Source organism: Phodopus roborovskii, unplaced genomic scaffold (assembly GCF_943737965.1).
Source record: "Phodopus roborovskii unplaced genomic scaffold, PHOROB, whole genome shotgun sequence".
Classification (NCBI taxonomy): Eukaryota; Metazoa; Chordata; class Mammalia; order Rodentia; family Cricetidae; genus Phodopus; species Phodopus roborovskii.
The window spans coordinates 117,543-138,475 of NW_026125896.1; the positions used below are offsets into that span (position 1 = coordinate 117,543).

Consider the following 20,933-nt stretch of genomic DNA (forward strand, 5'->3'; position numbering starts at 1 on the left):
AATTAAATTTTTGAAAAATTGTTCATTTCCTTCATCAGCATCATGAATGAAATGTTATCTTTGATATCACCCTTTGTAGTTCAAACTTTTAACACATTAGCATTCCATTTTATATTGTTATAACTGAATAGCACCCAGTGAGTAATATATAAAGCACAGGCATGTGTTCAGCTCATCAATCTGAAGGCTGAACATTCTGAGAGTATGATGCCTGTATAGGCTACTTTTCCCATTGCTACGACTAATGCTTGACAAGGGCAACTTAAGGAAAGAAGATTTTGGCTCACAGCTTTAGGGTACAATGCTTCCTGGCAAAAAAGTAATGGCACAATGCAGCTGTTTTCCCTACTACCACCCTACCACCAACACTCTCCCATATCTGTTTGCGTGCACACACACACACACACACATACACACAGTTGCATATTCACAATTTATTTATACACATGTATGTAGAGGCCAAGAAGTCAACATTGTGTCTTACTCGATTGCTCTCTAGCTTATTATAAAAAATTAAAAAAAACATTTATTTTTATTTTATGTCAAGGAGAGTTTTGTCTACATGTATATCTGTATGTATAAGCCTGGTGCCCATGAAGGCCAGAGAGGGTGTTGGATCTCCTGGATCAGGAGTTACTGATAGTTGTTAGCTGTCATTTAGGTGCTGGGAATTGAACCCATATTGTTTGCAAGAGCTGCAAGTACTCTTTAACCACTGAGTCATATCTCTAGCCCTTTTGAGACTGAACTCACCAATTCTGCCAGACTGACTGGCCAGCAAGCCCCAAGGACTTACTGTCTCTGACTCCTCAGTGCTGGGATGGAAGGCATAATCAGTTTTTTTCTGTGGGTGTTGGGAATCAAAAATCAGGTCTTTACATGTATAGGGCAAGCCTTTTACAAACTGAAAGTCTCCCTACCCTTCATTGCTCTGTTAGTTCAGTCCAGAACCCTAGTCCTTTGAATGTTACTATATTTAAGGTAAGTCCTCCCTTTTCATTTAAATATTCCTGGAAACATCGTCACTGACAGATCCAGAGGTATGTCCCTATGGTGATTCTGAATCTTGTCACCTTAACAATGAAGATTGCTCATCAGAGTCCCAGTATCTGCTCTGCTTTATCCGTGTTGTAACACAACAATGGAAACATAGGAGCTCTGCCTAGAAAACATTTTAATCCAAAGCCACTCCATCTATATGTCCCATGAATTCATTGATCCAGAGCCATCATAACCCCATCATCTTTCACAGGTCCCACCTTAATTCATATTCCAACACATGAAACTTGAGGAATACCTACAAATCACAGCATGCTTTTCCTTCTTGCTCCTTTCCTTACCCTATTCTACGTAGCACATCTTTAAGATATAATCTGGGATTCCATATGTGATTATTTTACCATTGGTATCATGTTTCCCTAGTCATGAGTTCCTTTTCTCTTTTACATTATTTGTCCAGTGAAAACAACAGCATTATTTTTATCCTTCATTGTTTTGCTTATTGATTTACTATTGATACTTATTTTATAACACAATTTCATACTTGTGTTCTTTCTTCTGATCCCATGCTGCAGCTCATCAACAAGTAGTTCAAGAACAGAAAATAAAAGACTCGATGTCGAGACTGTCTTTCCTCTCAATGGGCAGTCATTTCCTTTGCTCAGAATCTGTAGATTTTTTTCTATTGTTTTCAGATATTTAATTCTTTGATGGAGAATGTTTTTGACTGATTTTATTATTAATTCTTAGGTACCCTGGGCTCTTCAAGTATTGCAGAAATATATGTGATGTTCAGTAATCTCAACCACACTATCAGAAATTGTCTTACAAATTTCTTTATTGCACACACGTCAACTGTTGTGTCTGTGGTGTTCTATGCCCCTCAGTTCTAGATAGAATAAAGGCTTATGCTCGCTGGCCATGCCTTCTCTCTGTTCTTATGATGTCCACCCCTTGATCCTTTTTTCTATGAGCTTAATTTATCATTATGACTGTGCTGTACTTCTTGCTCCACTGGGCTTTACAACCAACAATCATATTTTTTCATCTTTAAGAAGCATGTTTTCATTTGCACTGTTGATCATCATTGCTTGATGATATCTGATAAACACAATTCCTTTCTGCTTCTTCTCTTTCTCACAGCAAGTCTATTCTACAGGAAGGCATTTGTTCTAACACTGAAGTTTTATTGTACGTGTGTTGATCTACAGTGTCTTATCATAAGTTCAAAGAATACTTATCATTGCCCATCTTTATGGATAGACTTTCCCCTGTCTTATCTATTGCACACGCAAGTAAAGTTAGAGGAAGTTAAAATAATTATTTGTGCTTTTTAAAAACCTATTTATTTTGTTTGCGTAGCAGGCAGAGGACAACTTTTGAGAGTTCATTCTCCCCTTCTACCATGTGTGTCACAGGAATCAAACTCAGATCATCAGGCTTGGTGGAGAGCACCTTCCTTCAGCTGCTAAACCATCTTACTGGGCCTGGTTTGAATTTTTAGATGCACTGTTCTTAGCAACATGAGTGACTTTCAAGACATCTCCGTCATCATCCTCCAGTAATATCTTTGTTACCTACCCTCTTAAATAGAACCGTTACTATAGAACCATTATCACCAGCAGTCTATGGAGGGCCTACTCCTTGCCAGAACTAAAGGCAGTGATGAGCCAGATAAAGTCTTCCTCTGTCCTCAGTGGCTTAGAAGTCTGGGGGTAGCATAGCTATAAATAGTATAGGGACAATTGCCTTGAGAGGAGGAGCTATCAGACCAAAGATGAAGAAGACCCCACCTCTGTATTTGAAGTATGGGGGGATGTGTAAAACGTTCCATAATACCTAAAAGATATTAATCTGTAGTCACCCTGGACTCCAGCTTTGCCCGGTGTCATGAGGAACTAATGGGTAAAAGCTCCCTCAATGGTAAGGAGACAGATACCAAGAGAAAATGGCAGTAACTTATTACTCAAAAAGTAAGTCATACAGATTAGAGGGCAGAGAAGGAAGCCTCTGGAGAAGCCAAATGTGTGCAGAAAATGGACAGGGGGAGACAGAAATGAAGGTGTTAAGACCTCTGAACCAGGGAACAATGGTCGTAGAGGGAAAGAAGTCCTTGGAGATCAAGGGGGTGTGTGTAAATTTTATCTCAAGTGTAAAGAGCAAGGAAAGAGGATTTGACCAGGTAAGAGACTGAGGGCTAAAATAAGCAGAATGCCACAGTCTCTGACACAGCCTTGGAAACACTTATAAACTGAGAGCCAGAAGACCAGTGTGGAGATATAATGGTGCTTGGTACAATGCAGGTAGAGATACATTGGCAGGTTTCAGGGGTCTAAGGAATAAAAGCCAGTCACTTCCTCCCAGCCATCTTTCAACTCAGTGTTCACCCACCTGAACTAGCACAGAAACACAGGCAGCAGGTGTGCTAACAACAACAACAACAACAACAACAACAACAACATGCTCATTTGTGCTGTAGTTATCTGTTGTGCATGACAAGAGATTGAAAATGCCAACATTGAAGGTGACAATGCCGGTTACAGGCAGAGGGATGAGAAAACACAACTAATGATAAGAATTATTGATTCATGTAAAACGTCCGCACAGTAAAATGGGAATCAAATTCTCCAAGTCTAATGCAGTGGCCAAGGAAGCCTGTAACAAAGCTTTTCGGAGGTTGAGGCGTGAAGATTGCCAGCTTTTGCCATACAATGAGACAGTGTTTTAAAACAAAACCAAAACCAAACAAAGAGTATCCCCTCCAAATTACTTTACTGCTTCAAAGGAAAAAGTTAAGATTTAGCAGAGAAATCTAGCAGACGCCACCTAAGTAAGCCACATGAGCAAAGTCTGAATTGCCAAGAAGGGGCAAATGGACATCTTGTACCTCTGGAGGAGGACATCAGGTCACTTTATTGTTTCTGCCAGAACCGCAAGTGAGGGACATTCCACAAAATAAATTGCTGGTAAACTTATAAAGTGTGGGGGGGTGGAGGGGAAGATAAAACCCTTGAGGAAACATTAAGACCAGATCTGAAGATATGACTATGTTCTGGAACCTATCCTGAGAAACTAGTAAAATTTCAATAGCTCTGTATAGCAAATGTCCTGGGTTTTGTTTCTTTGTGGGTTTTGGGTTTTTTGTTTGTTTGTGTTGCTTTGTCTTTTGCTTTTGTTTCTTTCATACAATCTTGCTTTTATGCAACCCAAGTGGAGATACTGAAATGAGGGGAAAGTAGTGACTTACAGCAACAATAATCACCTCATACAGCTTTGTGGGGTACCTAACATGCTTGACCGCTTCATCTGGCCCCATTCATGTGGCTATAGGTCCTACACACCCAGTACTTAAGCTAGTGGCTCACAATTCTCCAGCATGTAGCTCCTCCCCCTGGGGACCCTGGAGGACCCCAATCATGATGTTCCCTGGCCATATTCCATGAGGATGAAAAGCTGCAAGCCTCTGGAATACACATGCCATTTCTTTTTCTGTTCTTTCTTTCTTTCTTTTTCTTTTCAATATTTTGATGGACAAAGAGGCCAGCCCAGACCCATAGGGTAGGGGAGAGAACTCTCCTTTTGGTGCAAGGATCAATGAAGAATAGTGACCATATTTAATTCACCAAGTATGCTCCTTGCTGGCCCTTCCCCTCTGATGTCTCATTTGGTCCCAGCTACCTACCCTCTGGGGATGTACACAAATGCCACCCCCTGCTTAATGTGTGCCTGGTGCTGAACATGGCATGCACGAGTGTGAGGTCATTTCATCATCACCACACCACTTAGGGGTGTTGGGCCATCGTAATGATACCTGGATGCAGAAGCCAAGCATCTATGCGAACATACCAGGTGTGGCCTACTGCACCCTTCCAGAGTGACCTTCAGTCACTGTCCCCTGGCACCTCCAGGATGTGATTCTCCTAGTTTGTAAAAGCAAAGGATCTAGAGCCATCAGTGTTCATACATGTTCTGTATACCTTTCATGCCCAAGAAAGGGAAGCAGACAGGAAGCCTGAGCCATTGTTTAAGGAATGAGGAAGGGTCCACCTGATGTGACCTCCTCCATCTTTGGAAGAAATATGTCCGGGGCATTAGAACTCATCTTCAAACTGCCTCCTCATGATGAAGAGCTATGAAGGCCATCAGAGTGTGCTGAGGCAGCAATGTATGCTGTATATTGGAAAACAGGGGAGGCTGCCTGGCCCCTTGGGCACTGACATGCACTTACTGGCCTGAGTTCTCAGTGGAGTGGGAGGAGTTGCTCTGTAATGCTATTGATACCTGTATAGTCTGCCACATGCAAAGTCAACAACTTACAGCTCTCCTGGTTATGTTTGGGATGACAAAGGTTGACAATACTCCCAAGCGAACACACTTTAGAGCAACCTAATGGCAAATTCTCACTTCTCACAGTGATACACACTGTGGGACCTCATAGATCAGACCTGGCTGGGGGTAAGTGTTGTCTGTCTGTCACACTCCTGCCACATGGATGGGGCTGGCTCCAGGAACTTGACCTCCAAAAGGAGCAAGTTCACATCAGGCATGTAGTTGGCCCTTCTCCATAGTTCTGCTGGGTGGTTTTGGGAAAGCTCTGAGCTTTAGTTTGCTCTTTGGAAGGAGGACAATGCTTTTGTGTGAACTAACTGCATAAACAAAATACTGAGCCCAGGACCTGACACTTAGATGTCAAAAATCCGTTACTGATCTACCATCTCAGATGATCAGAGTTGAGGGGTAGTAATTCCCAAGATGATGTCATAGGTGTGGTATCAGGTCTAATGAAAACCTAAAGGAAGAGTGTTCTTGTTTGGGGATCTCACCATAGTTGTGTCATTCAAGTCCCACTGGTTAAATGACACATATCTGATCTTCAGCATGGCCCTCTGCTTTGCTCACAGGTGTTGCTATTGTGGTGGTCTCCTTCTTCCTCTCAATGTACTACAACGTCATCAATGCCTGGGACTTCTGGTATCTCTTCTACTCCTTCCAGGTAAGCCAACCTCTGGTCAGAGCAAAAGCAAAAAGGGTAGAAGATGCAGGGCCACTCACCAAGTGGGGAGCTGGTAGAGGATGAGAACGCCAGCCTGTGGGAACCCTCTCAGTGAGGGGGGGAGCGTGATGGGAGCCACAAGCCAAGCAGGGATGACAGAATCTGGATCCACTACTTATCACAATGTAAGCCAAACTATGCACTGTGTGTGCGCACGTGTGCATGCATGTGCGTTTGCATGTGTGTACACACATGTGCACAATCATTTCTGAGGAGCAGGTCCACAGCACTCATTGGAATATCTACAGGAATATTTTCAATGACAAGCATTTTAAACAGTGCATTACCTAAATTCTTGTTACTGATATTCTGGAAGGGTCTAGGCTTTGTGGAAAATAAATATGAGCCACAATTCCACACTAAGCGCTGGAATGTTCCTCTCCACCAGTCACATTCTATCCCACCCCACCCCCATCTTCATCCTTTTCACTCTCAGAGACTCTAATCCCACTGCCCCCATATCAGCCTCTTTCCAGATGGAAAAAGAAGAGAAGGACCCAGGAATTACCACTCTAATATCCATGCATTCCATACTTCACAGAACTTCCCCCCCCCTTACCCCTGCAGTAAATCCTCTTCCAAGGTTACAGGATAATGACACAGCAGACCTTCACTTGCACTTCTATGGGCCATGCAGGTCCCCGGAACATATAAATCTACACTGGCATGGCCATATACACGACATGAGAGCTTTTGTTCAATCCCAGGAGCTACAAGTGACTCTATAGGACTCTACTTTATGGGAGGGTGTGGGTCCTTCTTAGTGGGTACATTTAGCAAAGCAAATATAAGGACCCTATCTTTACCTTCTGATGCAGATGAAGGGAGAAGAACACTGAAAATCTCTCAGTTGTTCCATGCCCTAGAGCTTCTTCATGTAGCATGTTCATTGGCAGGAACATTAAAAACAAAAACAAACAAACAAACAAACAAACAAACAAAAAACTGACGTCGAGCTCATCTCAAGCAAAGGACCCCAGAGGTATCCTCAGATTTGCAGCCAAATATGTGAAACAGTGTGAATTAGAGTGGCCTCAGCAGAGGGCCCAGAGAATGTCGGCTAGGCAACTGAGCTTAGAGGGCTTCTGTTTCTTAGCTGGGACCTGCTGCTGGTTCCATCAGACACCACAGTGTCTCCCTCCTGTGGCCTGTACATACAAATGGGCTCACTGCTCAAGATTCTAACTCAAGTACCTTCACAGCTTTGTTTTTAAATTATTTTTAAAGTTTATCTTATTTATTTTATGTATATGGGTGTTTCACCTGAATGTCTATGTACAACATGCATGCCTGGTGCCTGCAGAGGCCAGGAGAGCGTGTCAAATTCCCTGGGACTAGAGTTACAGAAGGGGAGCCATCCTATGGTTACTGGGAATCTAACCTGGGGAAAAACAGCCAGTACCCTTAACTAGTGAGCCATCTCTCTAGACCTACAACTGGTTTTGAACAGGGTAGCTACAAGGATCTGGAAAGACTAGGCCAGGAAGCCTCTGATCCACTGTACTCTGTTGTTTCACGCAAGCCAGGCTAGCCCATATTTACAGGATAAGGTGTGAAGCCTCCTGTCAAAGACGCTTCCTATCATCCCACCAAGCCCTTGACCTTTCCCTTGACTGTCTGTTGATTCTCACTTCATTGAAAAGGATCCCCTGCCATGGTCTGTCTGCCCACTTAATGGTAAGGGCACAGGCTACGACGAGGAGTATGAAAAGGCTTCGTCAATGCAGTACTTCTGGTGCAGGAAAACACTCAACATCTCACCATCCATCCAGGAGAATGGAGGAGTGCAGTGGGAGCCAGCACTGTGCCTCATCCTGGCCTGGCTGATGGTGTATCTGTGCATCCTGAGGGGCACTGAGTCAACCAGCAAGTTGTGCTAGGGAGTGTGATGGGACTGAATCTGGTCCATGCTAGGAGCTGTCTCTTGCTGTCCAGAGTAGAGGCTCAGTGGGTCAGAAGGCATGGATGGTGTTATTGGCATGTCCCTGTACTAGCTGACAGTGGAGGGTGTCAGAAGTGATTAAAGTTGTAGCACTGAATCTGAAATGACAGGCCCCAGCCAGTTCTCACACTCACCTGTACCAGGTCATTTCATGGAGATATTCAAACACCCTGCTATTCAGTCCTTCCACCTCAAATGCCAGAGCTATTATTCTGTGGAGGGAACCTCAACATCAGACTAGCCAGCCTCTGGGGACTTTATTGTGTAGTTGGATTTGGGGTCCCATTTCAAAGTGCTTTCAGGAAATCAATACAACCCAGAACTGTTGGGTTCTCCCTTGGTTTTTTGTTTTGTTTTGTTTTGTTTTGTTTTGTTCTGTTGTGTGGTATGGGGTTTTAGTTCTTGTTTTGGCTTTTATTTTTAAAGTGTCTCCTTATGTACTTCAGGCTGGCATGAAACTGGCTGAACGGCCCAAGTTGGCCTCAAACTCAGTGATCCTCCTGACTCAGCCTTCTGAGTGTTGGGATTTTAGGCCACAGATATGCCAAAATACCCAGCAAAGGCCTTTTATTTGCCTAAGCTCATTCTTTCTGTTGAAATGCCCAGGTTTCCATTCATCCTAGGGCTGGAGTATCTGCTGTATTTCCATCACCCGTACCTGTTTCAAACTGGGGTGAATGCTCCATATTCAGCTATTAGGCAAAGCAAATCCATAGTGGATCACGGTGTCTTATTCTTCTAACAGCCCCTCAGAGTAGATACATGAGGTCACTCCCAAAAGGATTAGATAGGCAAAGTATTATTCGCAAAATCACAGCCAGGGACAGCAGACTCAGGACATAGCCCATATTTACTCCAAGCTCTTCCCATCCTATTGGTGACATGCAGCATGAATATTCTCTTCACATCCTTTGTGACTTAGTCATTTACAATTTTTCTTCTTCTGACAATCCCATGAGACCCCTAGATCTCACTCTCCTGATCACCTGCCTGCCTTCTCCAGCACTGACATGTTTGTTCGGTTTTGTTCTTTCATGAGGCATCAAGCTTAGAACAACCTATGTCATTGAGATATTGCATGACAACCCCAATGTTGTTTCTGGCATGACATATCACATTATTTTCTAAGTCCCCATAGTGGCCAGCATCTTAGCCCCAAAGCACTTTGCCTCACAGCTGAGCAGAAGAATCAGGGTGTTCTTTCTCAGCTGAGATCAGACCTTGCAGCATCTGCTCTGTCCCAACCTAGACCAAGCATGATCCAAAAGATCTAATGGTGATGTCTGTACCCTTGAATATTAAAGCAGTCCTTTCCTCTCCAGGCCTCTTATAGTTGTGAAAATAAGTAGAGTCTGGACATGATGCCATATTAATCCTCACCATCTATTTTCTCTCCTTATACTATGACCCCCCACCCTGACTGAAATGCCCCAGGGTTCCATGTATGGGGAAAGATGCTGCCTTTTCCTTTTTGTTTGAAATCTCTTTTATTCTCCTCTGAAGTTTTACTTATTGGTCAGAGTTATTTCTCCTGATAGGTTAAGCTAAATCTAGATCACATGTCCAGCCATCCTTCCCACAAGAAAAAGAAGGAAGCCACTTTGTGAGGACTCTAGAAAGCCCAGAAGAAACACAGCCCACTGGCGGGGGTGGGGGTAGAAGTCCAGAGCTTTCCCCGAATGTCTTCTTAGTGCCCAGTGTTATGGACCCGGTTCAGCCCTCCCCCATGCCCCTGAATTTCTTTCACATCACTGGCAAAAGGACTCTTATCCATTTGCATCTCACCTGGTTTGACATATTAGATATTTGGGTAAATTCACTAACCCCCTAAATGTGTAAGAAGCCATGGTAAACATATATCCCACATTCTCAGTGTCCTTCTGACAGTCTTAGAAGTACATGAAGTATGGTGCCATGCCAAGGAAGAAATGGAAGACTGAGATTAATTGAAGCATATCAAGACATGGTCACTAGCTGGGTTTCTCAGAGGTGGATCCAACCTAAAAGAAGATTGATAAAACAAAACCAACCTTGTGAAAAGTTTTGTTTTGTTTTGTTTTTGTCTATGAATCTAGGCATACATAGAAAGTGAATTACCCAAAATTTCCCACCCAGGGTAGGCAGATGTTTATCTGAAAGCCCTTACTTTCAGGCTTTTAGAAGTCAGGGTGACCCTGAGTCTGAGATTCCCCTGCCAAAGAGACTTAAATTGTGATGCATGTCAACAGGGAAAGAAGATTGGCTTAACCAAATAGACTTTTCTTTTTATGAAGAATGCACAAAATCAGTACATTTGTTGCATTTGTTGTGGGGACATTGCCCTGTGCACTGTTTTCTACATATGGACATGCCTAACCAGGCTCCCCTCGGATCCCATCCAGAAAACCCAGTTCTGCCCCTTAAGACACTAATTTCACTTTGGAGATAACATAGATCCTGTAAGTGATTAGTCTTTCTGATTTTCTTGGGACCTCAGAAAGCTGAGTCAAATCTGGCTGAAAAAACAAAACAGAACAAACAAACAAACAAAAAAAACAAAAACAAAAACAAAACAAAACAAAACAAAACAAAAAAACAAAAAACGTGTTGTGTGGGCTCCTCCAGCCTTTCAGCCTTTCTTAGAGAAACAGGGGCTCGGGGAGTGTTGCCTCTCATGCACTGGAGAAGAAATTTCATGGGGGCAACAGACATGAGCAGCCATGTCCCACACTTTCTTTCTCTAGACCATACTCAGAACCTGTGTCCTACTCAGGACCAGTGCTACCCACAGCTCTTAGCAGCTGTGGATGCAGCCTAAATGCCAAAGAATTAAGGTTTTTGTGGGAGTGGCGGTCCCCATCTCTCCAGCAGTCTTATTCTGTTCCTGGATGCCTACAGGTGGTCTACTTCATCGCGTTGATGCCCTACTGTGTGCTGATATCTACTTGGTCCGTGGCCTCACAATCCACGGAGCTACCAATGGCCTGAGGTACATGTTCACACCCAAGGTATGGTTTGCAAGGGAAGGGGACTGTCACTTTCTGGGATACCTGGGAGGAAGGGGAAAGAGGGTAAGATCTGTAATCATCAGAGCTGGTGTGAGCCCATGACTGGGCCAAAGACTATAGATATCCTGGAAGTTATGTTCTCTGTAGCCTGTCCTGCAGCCCTCACTACCACTAGTGACTAGTGCCTGTGCCTTCCTTCAGGTCTTCCTGCTCCAGTTCTCACCTAAAGCCCAGTCCAGACTCCCCACTAAGCTAGGGACCATGGACATCTCTCCAGTCATCTCCCTTATCTGTTCCCATATTTTCTTAGACCTTTTCCCTCTAGGGAATGCTATGGTCCCGTCCCTAACGTTTTTTTTTTCCAGTCACCCTAGCCATTGTTCTTCAGTGTAGATGTTATTGAATTTAGAGTAGGGCACATTCTTTGCTGGACAAATGGCTGGAATCATATGACTGTATCCTTTCAAAATGGACACTCTTATTGCATAGGCCTTAAGTGTCAGTACTGGAGTAATCTCGAACTTGACTCCACATCCACCTAAATTTCCTGTGTGGTAAGACTGTTGTTGTGGTAGGCTGGTGATTTAGATGTTTTATGTGTTTTAGACTATTAGACCAGGCAATACTCAATTGCACTCTCCATGGGTAGGGTGCCATAGAGGGTATGAGAGGAAGATTGCTGAGTAGTTTACCTGCCAGGAAATACACTGGAGACATTCTGAGACATGGACCTAGAATTCAGCACCAAGTCATTCTGACTACCTGTGAGTTGGAAGTAATTTCTTCCCCATCTCTGAGCTTTCATCTCCTGGGAGGGAAGAGTTTGGGATTAGAGCTCAGGATTCCTCAGCCCTATCCCTACTGGCCTTCTAGATGAAACAGCTAGCCAACCCCAAGGCCTGGATCAATGCAGCCATGCAGATCTTCTCCTCACTGGGCTTGGGGTTTGGCAGCCTGATTGCCTTTGCCAGCTACAATGACCCCTCCAACAACTGCCAGAAGCATGCCATCATTGTGTCCATCATCAACAGCTCCCACCTCCAGATATGCCAGCATCGTGTCCTTCTCCATCTACGGCTTCAAGGCCACCTTCAACTATGAAAACTGCTTAAACAAGTGAGTCTAAGCTGTCCCTCAGAACCGTGGACCCCAAGTGGGAAGGCAAGGCTCCAAAGCCCTGAGCTGAAAGGGAGACTGGGAAGGACTGGGTTCCCAGAAGTCAAGGAGTAGACTAAAGACACCAGTATTGAGGTCTGCAATGTGAGGGTCAGTTCTGTTTCCTCGACGTGCTAATTGCTGCCTTCTACCAGCACTAGAAACTGAGGGTCCAGAAAGCAAAGGCCGCCTTGCAGGGAATGGGACATTTAAGGTAGGCATTGCACTTAGCAGAAAGGGGCGTTCAGGAAAAAACAAAACCAAAACCAAACAACAACAACAACAAACACACCAGTGTCTTCATCTCATTTGTAAGCAAGGCCTCTCTAGCCGAGTCTACTGTCTTTGGCTTCCCTCAAAACAAATGCTAATATGTCCAGTAGGGAGGTCACTTACATGAGTAGCCATCTCTAAACTAGGACTTAAATTAATGGAAATCAGTATACATGCAAATCATTTAATTCGTACTGTGATATAAAATTAAGCTTAATAATTCTAGGCCAAATGTAGTGGTGCATGCCTTTAATCTCACCAATATGGAGGCAGAGTCAAATGAATCTCTTAAGTTTGAGACTAGCCTGGTCTACACAACAAATTCCAAGACAGCCGAGGTTGCATAGTAAGGCCCTGCCTGAAAATAAGTAAATATGTTTAAGTGATTCTAAACTTATTTCTAAGCGGTTGGTCAATGGCATTAGCCACATTCTTGTGTTGTCACCACCAAAGGGTACGAATCTGGCTATGAAGTATTGAATGCTTCCAACATCCTACCCAATCTCACTGGAGGCCACTTATCCAGATGTGAAGTAGCCTGTTGGGAGGTAGTTTCTGTTCTCATCTCTTCTGCACTGGGCAGGAGGGAAGAGGCTACCCACCTTCCTCCCAGGTTTTAGAGCCAATGGCTTTTTAGTGGTATATGTTAAGATGATAGTCTGCTCTGCAGGGTGATTCTGCTGCTGACAAATTCTTTTGAGCTAGAAGATGGCTTTCTGACAGCCAGCAACCTGGAGGAGGTGAAGGACTACCTGGCATCCACCTACCCAAGCAAGTATAGTAAAGTGTTCCCACACATTAGAAACTGCAGCTTGGAGTCAGAGCTGAACACTGTAAGAGGCCTGGAAAGGGTGGGCACTGCCTCTCTCCACACGGTCCATGAAGACTTGTGGAGAGAGACATGGTCCCCTGCAACAGTGATGAGAGACTGGACTCCTGCTCTCTCCCAGCTGCTACTAGGAATTCTTTTCATTTCCCTGTGTCTTTTTGAAATTTCCAAAACTTGAGAAAGGCAAAGGACAAGGTAACACACTGTCTTACTTAGGGTTACTTAGAGGAGGAGAGGGTTTATTTGGCTGCACTCTCACATTGCTGTTCATCATTGTAGGAAGTAGGGACAGAAATTCGAACAAGGTAGAAAGCTGCAGGCAGGAGCTGATGCAGAGACCATGGATGGGTGCTGCTTACAGTTTGCTCAACCTGTTTTATTTATAGAGCCCAGCACCACCAACAACACAACGGACAGTGTACTCTCCCAGCAACCATTAATTAAAAAAATGCTTTACAGACAGATCTTATGGAAGCATTTCTCAGCTGAGGTTCCCTACTTCCAAGTTGACATAAAACTATCCAGCACTCAAACACCAATATTTCCAATTCTCAAATAAACACTATAAACCTTTTTGTTACATAAAATGTAGATTTTTATACAGGACAAACAAAATTATTTTAAGGACACACAATTAAATGTCCCTGAAATTAATAGAAAGTTTTCCCTACTCATTGTAGACAAAATCCCTTACAGTTTTGTGCCCATGATACATTGTTTTTAAATTTTATTTATTAACATAATATCCATGCATGCCTATGAAGGGCCTGATGATTTGATACAAGTATGACATATATAGCCGCTAGACCAATGCCCCTAGCATTTCCTTCTCCTCATACATGGATATTATATATATATATATATATATATATATATATATATATTTATATATATATATATATTACTCTTCTAGTTATTTTTGTGTATCATGGATTCTTCTAGATTAGAGTTACCTACACTTCTGGGCACAGAAGCAGCGATTTCTGCTTCTAATTCCTGTGTTTTTGTGACTCTTGTCTAACCTCTGTCTTCACTCGCTGCCTTTCCATCTTCTTGGAGGTTCATTTATCACTTTCTACAAATGAGTGCAAAAATGCATTATTTGTCTATGATTTGTTTTATTTACCATGATGCCTGCACTTGTCTCTACCTTTACACTTGACAAGATTTCATTCTTTTTATGGCTAAGTATTATTCCTTTGTGGATACATACCACGTGATTTGTATATGTTCACTCTTCCATGGATGGTTTTATATCCTAGAGTTTTTTTAAAGGAATATCACAGTAAACATGAGAGTGGTGCTATATCCTTGACACATGGCTGTTAAGATCCTTTTGCAATAATATCTAATTGTGGTTTTTATTTGTATTCCCTTGAAGATTAATGATGCTGACTTTTTGTTCATATATTTGCTGGCTATTTGTGTCTTAAATTTTTAGATGTTTTTATTTTATTTGACACATATGAGTATTTTGCTTGCATGTGTATGTGTATGCCAAATGTATGTCTGGTGCTCGCAGGGGTAAGAAGAGGGCTATGACAGTGGTTATGAGTTGCCACGTGGGTGCTGGAAACTGAACCCAGGTCTTCTGCAGGAGCAGCAGGCGCTCTTAACCAGTGAGCCAGCCCTGACGTCCCCTCATTTCTTTTTAAAGAAATGTCTATGTAGCCCATTTCTTTGCCCATTTTTTAAGGTGGACTCTTTGCTCTCCAGTTGTTTCAGCTCTAAATAAATAGAATTAAGGGAATGAGAGGTATTGGCAATAAAAGAGTCAAAATGCTAATGAAAGATGTCAAGATGACTCCAGGAAAGGAAAGATACTCTATGGAGCAGATGTCCTAGTTAATTTTCTGTTCCTGTGAAGACACACTATGTATTATGTACTCTGTACTCTGTACTATGTACTATGTTCTATGCTTATCAAAAAAGCATTTAATTGAGGCTTTGCTTACAGTTGCTTTGAGTCTATGATCGTGGAAGGAAGCATGGCAGCAGGCTAGCAGGAAGAATGCCTGCTTATATCTAATCCACAGGCAAGAGGCAGAGGGAGGGGAAGGGTGAATGGGGAAGGAGTAAGAGGTAGGACATTGTAGAAGAAAGAGAGGATTGGGTTCAGCCTGGGCTCCCTCAATGGCATACACACTCCCTTCAACAAGGCCATCTCTCCTAACCTTCTAAAATAGTTCTACCCACTGTGAACCAAGGGCTCAAATATATGAGCCTGTGGGCACCATTCTCATTCAAACCATCACAGAGTTCTTATTATTATTGTTGTTGTTGTTATTATTATTGTTGTTTTTGTTATTATTACTGTTGTTATTATTATTATTATTAATGTGTTCATACTACCCAAGACAGTTCACAGATTCAGCTCAATCCTTACCAATAATAATGTTCATAGAATCAGAAAAAAAATCTTAAAATCTACATGACACTATTGAATAAAAGAACGAAACTGAAGTCATATCAATACCTGATTTTAAGGCTGTCTACAAAGTGTCTGGTATTGGCTTGAGAAAAGACAAGGAGACAAGTACAACATAGTAGAGTACCTGGAAATCCACATATTTCTATCAAAGACACCAAGAGAATACATTGGAAAGCCATCATATCAATTACTGATGCTAGATCCACATCTCACATGCTGTACAAAAGTCCAAAAGTATGAAAAGTCTAAGGGGAAACAGGGGAAACACTTGAAGACATAGGTTTGTGTGTACCTATGTTTTGGGATAAGACCCCAAAACTTGCAACAGAGTAAAAACCAGTGGGATTACATCAAAGAAAGATCTTTCTGTGCAATAAAAGAAATAGTCAATAGCATGAAGAAAATATTTAGGAACTCACACACACATTCACAGAGTAAGGGGGAGACTTAAATAAATAATATTGTTTTGTTAGCAGTTGTACTAAGTAATGACATTTTTAAAATAGTAAATACATAAAAAACAAATTTAATTATGGCATTTTAATACATAAGTTTCATTGCTCCTTATTCTTATTCACCTTCTCTCTATCCTCCCTCTTTACCCCTTCTTTCTGGTATAATTTAGAGGGAAAGTATATGTTGGAGGTGTAAGAATAGAGGAATTACTATAAAAATACAAAAAGAAGTCATAAAAAGCTGCTCAAGTAAGATGATTGTGGTTGATACATTGTTTATGAACTAATGAAGCAATGAAGATCAGAGAAGCAAAGCATCCAGGCTACCAGAGAGCTCTGTCCTGTACCAGGGCTGGAGAGATATTATTCATAGCAAGCTGGAGACTAATTGCCAAGAGTAAATACTTAATGCCCTGCTCCTATCTTATATATTAGTGCTGGGGATTAAAGCTGTGAGCTCTGTTTCTCTTTTAGACTGATTCACTTCTGGTGTAGCCCTGAATGGCCTTGTAAATCCAACATTAAGTATTTTTGAATTTTATATTTTCTTACTCTCTGTTGTTGACTGTGGCCTTCTCTTGTGGCTCACCTTTTAGTTGTAACAGGATTTGCTTTAAACTCTGTAGGGATATGGAAGAGTGTTATCTCTCCCTCCATCTTTGTTCCTGGGGATTGGGTTTTGATTTAGGAACATGCTTTCTCTCATTCACCTAAGTCTGTCAGATAATTTCCTTTGTGAATGTCTTTGCATATCTTCTGTTACATTGCTATTGTAAATAGTGTCTTTCTCCTTATTTCTACCATTGTTTATGTTGGTGGCAGAAGAAACAAACATTTTTGTATGTTAGTCTTGTACCTTGAAATCTTGATGCATTTCCTAATGAATTCTCACAACTACAGATTGCTCATATTTTCTCTATAAACTATCCTATAACCTGTGGATATAATTTAGCACATTTCTTTTCAGTGTCTGTATTTCAACCCTTTTTTATTGTGGTTTCACTATTATTATTGATTTTATTGGAGTCTCAGGCACAATTGTTTTCCTGTACTTTGAACACAGTGAAATTCCAAGTTTTAGGTGAACACTCTGACTAGTTCTTAGATTTACTATAAAGACTTTTTCAGACTGCTTTTAGAGAATACTTTCAAGGCCAGGATAAAGGTTCCATGGCCTTTGCTTATTGGTTAGGTTAGGGAGTAGTTGGTTGTTTTTTGTTTGTTTGTTTGTTTTGTTTTGATTTTCTCTTTTTTATTTTTTTTAATTTTATTTAATTTTATATAATAGTCCCATTAAATGAAAACAAACATTTATATACAATATTTGGGAATTTGGGTGTCGTTCTTTCCAAACTACTTCCTGCTGATAAGGCGCGCTGTCTTGGGGGATTCGAAGAAGATTCAGATATCCTGCCTGTAGTTTGTAGGGATGTTTTGTCTAGCTGTTTGGAATGTAGGATCAGCTTGTATTCTGTTTCAGGCAGTCTGGCATGATCAAACCACATTAGTCTGGAAGGAGTCCACATCTTTTCATTTTCTGTGGAAACAAAAATAGAAATCCTTTTCCCCAGTAACTTGTCCTTCAACTTAAATTTTGGAGTCAAAGCACTTTTTTTATTTTTTTTTTCTTTAATATATTATTTTACATGTCGATCCCAGTTCCCTCTCCTTCCCTCCCTCCTCCCTCCCTTGCTCACTCCCCTGAGCCCTCCCTCCTTCCTTCCCTCCCTTTTTACCCTCTCTGCCCTCTCACATGCACTCTAAACACCCTCCCCTCCCATCCCCCCACCCCAATTCCATATGTAGGGGAGTGCCATCCAGTTGGGGTCATGTAGATCTGACAGGTTCTGTGAAGTAGGGACTAGGGCTTCTCTCCTGTCTCTAGATTAAGGCAGTTATCCCTCCATGGGGGATATGTTTGCAAAGTTCTTTTGTGAACCAGGGACACATCCTGGCTCCGCTGTCTGGGGTCTCTTAGACTGCTTAGTCCTTCTGGCTGAGACCCATAATCAGGGGGGCCTGAGTCAGTCCTATGCTGGCTTCCCAGCTATCAGTCTAGTGGCCCTTAGCTCCTCCTTGTTCAGTTAAGCTGTCTCTATGAGTTTCTGCTGCATGGTCTTGTCCTCTCCATCTGCATGTAGGTTCTAGTTCGACTCAGTGTTTATGTATGAGTGTTTGATCCTTTTTTCAACAGGCATTAGTTGAGGGCTCCATGGAGAAGTTAGTTGTTGATCTCACTCTCTGGGAAGGGCATTTATGATAGTCTTTCCACATAAGCTCAACTTGTTAGTTGAGAGCAATCTTATTGTTCTCTCGACCTTTCTTTGTGTTCAATTTTATCTTCAAACCAATATTGGCTCCCTCTTTTATCTTCTCTCTCTCTGTCTCTGTCTCTGTCTCTCTCTCTCTCTTTCCTATATTCTATTCCTAACCAGGCTCAATCTTCCTGGTCGCACATGTTTTCCTTTCCTCCCCCTCATTTTCTCCTACTTCTCTCTCCATTCGCTGTCCTCCCCCACTTCACCTGAGCTCTGGGGGACTTGCCCCTTCCCAGTTCTGTAAGGGACTTTATATGAATCTCTTAGAATACACCTTGTATCCTAGTTCGTCTGGTGATGTGAATTATAGGCTGGTGATCATTTGATATATATCTAAAATCCATATATGAGTGAGTGCATACTGTGTTCCTCTTTTTGTGACTGGGTTACCTCATTCAGGATGGTTTCTTCAAGTGCCATCCACTTGCCTGCGAATTTCAAGATACCATTATTTTTTTCTGCAGAGTAGTATTCCATTGTGTAGATTTGCCACATCTTCATTAACCATTCTTCAATTGAGGGGCATCTAGGTTGCTTCCAGGTTCTTGCTATTACAAATAATGCTGCTATGAACATAGTTGAACAGATGTCTTTGTTGCATGGATGTGAATCCTTTGGGTATATGCCTAAGAGGGGGATTGCCGGGTCCTGTGGTAAACTAATTCCCATTTTCCTGAGGAACTGCCATACTGATCTCCAAAATGGCTGTATGAGTTTGCACTCCCACCAGCAGTGGAGGAGTGTTCCACTTTCTCCACATCCTCTCTAACATAAGTCATCACTGGTGTTTCTAATTTTAGCCATTCTGGCAGGGGTAAGATGGTATCTCAAAGTTGTTTTGATTTGCATTTCCCTGATAGATAAGGATGTGGAGCATTTTCTTAAGTGTCTTTCAGCCTTTTTGATTTCCTCCATTGAGATTTCTTTCTTCAGTTCTGTACCCCATTTTTTAATAGGGTTATTTGGTGTTTTGTTGACTAGTTTCTTGAGTTCTTTGTATATTTTGGAGATCAGCCCTTTGTCAGATATAGGATTAGTGAAAATCTTTTCCCAGTCTGTGGGCTGCCATTTGTTCTTGTCAACTGTTTCCTTTGCCTTACAGAAGCTTCTAAGTTTGAAGAGGTCCCATTTATTAATTATTTCTTTCAGTGTCTTTGCCCCTGGAGTTATGTTCAAGAAGTGGTCTCCTATACCAATTTGTTCAAGGGTACCTCCTACTTTCTCTTCTAAGAGGTTCAATGTGGCTGGATAGATGTTGGGGTCTTTGATCCATTTGGACTTGAGTTTTGTGCATAGCAACAGACATGGGTCTATCTGCAGTCTTCTACACACCCTCATCCAATTTTGCCAGCACCATTTGTTGAAGATGCTGTCCTCGCCCCATTGTATAATTTTAGCTGTTTTGTCGAAAATCAGGTGTTCATAGGTGCGTGGATTAATATCAGGATTTTCAATTCGATTCCATTGGTCTACCTGTCTATTTTTATGCCAATACCAGGCTGTTTTCAGAACTATAGCTCTGTAGTAGAGTTTAAAGTCAGGAAGGGTGATGCCTTCTGAAGTTCTTTTATTGTATAGAGTTGTTTTGGCTATCCTGGGTCTTTTGTTTTACCATATAAAGTTGATTATTATCGGTGAAGAATTGTGGTGGGATTTTAATGGGGATTGTATTGAATCTGTAGATTGCTTTTGGTAAGATTGCCATTTTTACTATGTTAATCCTACCTAAGCAAGAGCATGGGAGATCTTTCCATTATTTTTTTTTTGTTTTGTTTTGTTTTTTTTTTTTTTTTTTTTTTTTTTTTTTTTTTTTGTTCTTTTGTTTTCTGGGGTGTACCATTGTCCACGGAGAGATACAACACTTTCCTCTTTTTGCTTGTTGTTCTAGTTAGAGTTATAATTGCTATGAAGAAAGGCCATGACCCAAAGCAAGTTGGGGAGGAAAGGGTTTATTTGTCTTACACCTCCATCAGGACCTCAAGGTAGATTCCTGTAGATAAGAACTGATGTAGAGGCCACGAGGTGTGCTGCTTACTGGCTGCTCCCCTCCCCATCACTAATTAAGAAAATGCCCTGCAACTTATGGAAGCATCTTCTCAGTTGTGGTCCCCTCTGTTCAGATAACTGTAGTTTGTGTTAAGTTGACATAAAACTAACCAGCAACGTTGTAGAGCTCTGGGCCCTGCCTACAGGATCTATAGCCTGACCCTCCATTCCTGCACAACTCAGACACCAAGACGCTGACACCCAGGCTTCGAGATCTAGATCCCACTTGGGCAACTATGGCACCTGTTCTAAGCTTTGGCATCCATTCAGTTGCCTTCTTTTGGTTCTGACACTTAGTTTTTCCTTGCTTGTTTTTGAGATTGGCTTTATGTCCAAGATGTTATAATTACTGATTTTATTTTATTTTATGTTTTTAGAATTACTTTCTTTCCCCTGCTCCTGCCATTCTCTCTCTCTTATTTCCTTTCCTTTCTAATATATATTC

The 20,933-nt window shown here is 41.9% G+C and overlaps 1 pseudogene; it reads left to right on the forward strand.

The window, feature by feature from the left end:
* LOC127217927 (sodium- and chloride-dependent transporter XTRP3A-like) overlaps window positions 1-20,933 on the forward strand; it is a 232,667-nt pseudogene that overhangs the window by 116,011 nt on the left and 95,723 nt on the right.